This window comes from Protomyctophum parallelum, assembly GCF_964188405.1.
Source record: "Protomyctophum parallelum genome assembly, chromosome: 21".
Taxonomy (NCBI): domain Eukaryota; kingdom Metazoa; phylum Chordata; class Actinopteri; order Myctophiformes; family Myctophidae; genus Protomyctophum; species Protomyctophum parallelum.
Window position 1 is genome coordinate 332,691 of NC_139713.1, and position 3,846 is coordinate 336,536.

General features: G+C 43.5%; 1 long non-coding RNA gene across 1 annotated transcript; it reads right to left on the bottom strand.

Annotated features, from left to right (window-relative positions):
- Nucleotides 1-967: 967 nt before the first annotated feature.
- On the bottom strand, nucleotides 968-3,145 carry LOC310879090. The gene is made up of 3 exons (XR_014570938.1): nucleotides 2,997-3,145; nucleotides 1,950-2,118; nucleotides 968-1,301 (listed from the first exon to the last, which is right to left on the bottom strand). It is a non-coding gene; the product is annotated as an uncharacterized lncRNA (long non-coding RNA).
- Nucleotides 3,146-3,846: the final 701 nt, after the last annotated feature.

The window sequence follows — 3,846 nt, forward strand, 5'->3', positions numbered from 1 at the left end:
CGGGCTGGGCATCTTATGATGTAGGACACTTTAATAAAAACTCTATCTTCTATATATATCTATATGCAGTCTCTCTGCATTCCATGTATGTGACTGGCCAGGGGGAGGTAGTTTAGAGACCAGGATTACTGCATGTTTTTGGGGAGAACATGTCAGGGTATCTACCCTAGGGGACACGGGGAGAACATGTGAGGGTACCTACCCTAGGGGACACGGGGAGAACATGTGAGGGTACCTACTACCTACCCTAGGGGACACGGGGAGAACATGTGAGGGTACCTACCCTAGGGGACACGGGGAGAACATGTGAGGATACCCAGTAAACACTCCCCCTGCTAGACATTTTCATATTTACGGAATGTGCCATTTTTAAAGTTTTCAAAATGTATAAACAATAAACATCTCCTGTGTGTGTGTGTGTGTGTGCGTGCGTGTGTGTGTGTGTGTGTGTGTTGCGTGCGAGCGTGCATCTTACCTGTAGTGAGCAGGGCACTCTGATCCATCAGGTTCCTGACTTCCTGGGGCTCTTCAGGGGCCATGATGAAGACTGTATGTTCTCCCCGTGGCCCTTTCTGAAACCAGTCGCTAGTGCTCTCGGAAGGTTCCCTCGTCAGGAAGTGCCCCTCCAGCTGAATCAAGTTCCCTTGATTAGGGTCCTGGGTATAAAAAACAGTTTGGAAATACACTCGCCCTCCTTGTGCAGAAACAGGAAACAGACACCATTCGTTGCCATGGTTACCATCATGCAATTGTGTTACCTGTTATTTTGTTTGTACAGTTATATTGCATTGCATCGTGTACGTTTGTGTGACATGTGGATTTCATTAATATGGAAAAAGGAAATACAGCGTGACTGTCAAAAATGACATGTCATATACATCCATGGTGTTTATAAATCATTGTTAAAAGTTGTTTTGTTTGTATGGTTTCATTTATAGCTTTTCACGGTGGGGTAAATAAAGAGCCCTTGTGAACATCAGTTAGAGCGTTGTCTATTCTGCATCAGATGAAGATTGTTTAGGAGGAGTTTATTTATCATTTATTTGTGGTGGTACTTACATTTGTAGGTGGCGGTTTCCATGCGGACAGAGAGCAGGGCTGCACAAGGCAATCGAGTCTAGATCGGCACAGACTCGCTCTTGAGGGCTTTATAAGCCACTTCCACTCAAGGCTGCTTGGTTTCGGACGACACTTAATATGGCGCAGCCTCGCGTGAACGCGCATATCGAGGGCAAGTGTGTAGGGCGATTGGCGAGGAGCTGGTTTCATCCAGGTCTATCAGCTTCACGTCCACCTGCATGCTAACAGACACACACAGACCAAACAGATCAGCTGTTATAGTAGTAGACCACAGCTGACTTTTAGCCTCTTTTTGGGAGAAATGACAGCTAATCAAGTCACTTTGTGTTGGCTTACGGCTCTGCTGGCAGGTAAATGAATCCCCTGGCAGCTAAATAAAACACTAAGGGTTGCCCACCTTCCCCTGGCAGCTAAATAAAACACTAAGGGTCGCCCACCTGCCTCTTGCAGCTAAATAAAACACTAAGGGTTGCCCACCTGCCCCTGGCAGCTAAATAAAACACTAAGGGTCGCCCACCTGCCCCTGGCAGCTAAATAAAACACTAAGGGTTGCCCACCTGCCCCTGGCAGCTAAATAAAACACTAAGGGTTGCCCACCTGCCCCTGGCAGCTAAATAAAACACTAAGGGTTGCCCACCTGCCCCTGGCAGGTAAATAAAACACTAAGGGTTGCCCACCTGCCCCTGGCAGCTAAATAAAACACTAAGGGTTGCCCACCTGTCCCTGGCAGCTAAATAAAACACTAAGGGTTGCCCACCTGCCCCTGGCACGTAAATACATAAGTGTAGTGTAGTGTAGTGTAGTGTAGTGTAGTGTAGTGTAGTGTAGTGTAGTGTAGTGTACAGTACAGTACAGTACAGTGTACGTACCAGACAGTGAGTATAAGTACTCTCAGAGTAGTGGTACATCAGAGACAGAACCAGACAGAGGATCAGTCCAGTCAGAGCCAACAGAACCGTCCCTACGGCCAGGTGGGGAAACGGGACCCTGATGAGAGGACGGTCCCTCTCCAGCCCGATGTACCCCGCGTGTACCATCCTGGAGTACACACATATACACATGTATTTATACACATACAGTATATGTGTACAGTATAAATACTTCACTAAGATACCCATGTACCTGTCCAAATACTTCACTAAGATACCCATGTACCTGTCTAAATACTTCACTAAGATACCCATGTACCTGTCTAGATACTTCACTAAGATACCCATGTACCTGTCTAGATACTTCACTAAGATACCCATGTACCTGTCTAAATACTTCACTAAGATACCCATGTACCTGTCTAAATACTTCACTAAGATACCCATGTACCTGTCCAAATACTTCACTAAGATACCCATGTACCTGTCTAAATACTTCACTAAGATACCCATGTACCTGTCTAAATACTTCACTAAGATACCCATGTACCTGTCTAAATACTTCACTAAGATACCCATGTACCTGTCTAAATACTTCACTAAGATACCCATGTACCTGTCTAAATACTTCACTAAGATACCCATGTACCTGTCTAAATACTTCACTAAGATACCCATGTACCTGTCTACATACTTCACTAAGATACCCATGTACCTGTCTAGATACTTCACTAAGATACCCATGTACCTGTCTAAATACTTCACTAAGATACCCATGTACCTGTCTAAATACTTCACTAAGATACCCATGTACCTGTCTAAATACTTCACTAAGATCAATATGTCAGTTTGTCACATTCAATAGATCCTGTGATCTTTTCAGATGAAACAACAATTTAATTGAACATGGTGGACCCTCTTGTAAACAAGTGTAATACTTAATGGTGTCGTCCAGTCATATAGTAACGGTCTTTGTATTGAGTTGTGCTTGAAATGTACTGTAATTCTGCAAACTGTTAACAAATACTTGTTAATAAGTGCTCTTACCTTCAACCTTCACAACTGCAGCTCCATGTGAGCCAATCACATGGACTTTAATATGACTTCATGTCATTAATACTCATCACTTTATTAATATGTATATCCTCTGTTGACTCCAGCTGTAAGATGAGCTACTGTAGCTATAATCAGCTAAACAGAACTGATGATGTCACTTATTATGAATACTAATGCTCTTTTCAGACTGTCGGCTTCACACGTGGACTGTTTACATCAATTAAGGATCAATTCTACGTCATTGATTAATTACTCCATCTATAAAAGTAAATAAAACACATTAACGGTTCATCCGGCTGCCTCGAGCTGTTTAGGCTGAGCTGCCGACGTCATCAACCCTGAAGACCAACATCGCCGACCCAGAGTAATCTAGTGAGAGGCTACAATTATACTTCTCCGTCCAACAGTGTTTCACCACCCTCCATTTGGTAGCGCAGATACAGCAGAATGTAGTCTCTGATGCCACCTGGTGGTGACAATCGACAACTGCAGGACTCCGTCGAATGAGCAAATTTTGAATTTCCTGTTGGAGAGCTAGCAAATTTAAGACATCCGGTTGCCTTCAGAATAAAATAATTAATAATAATTCGACAGTGCTGTGACGGGCCTAGCTAGCCAGCTAGCCGCTAGCCGCTAGCTGAGCAGCTAGCTAGTAGCTGTGTGTCTTCACTTCCGGTTTTACAAAATAAAAGCTACTGCGACGTGTCAAGTTAATTCTTCAAGTGTTTCCGCTTTCCTTTCAAAATACAACCGACCCACCGGAAACAGCCGCTCGGCTGTTAATAAAACTAAATAATAATAATAATAATAAAATTTATTTATTTATTTATTTGTAGCACCT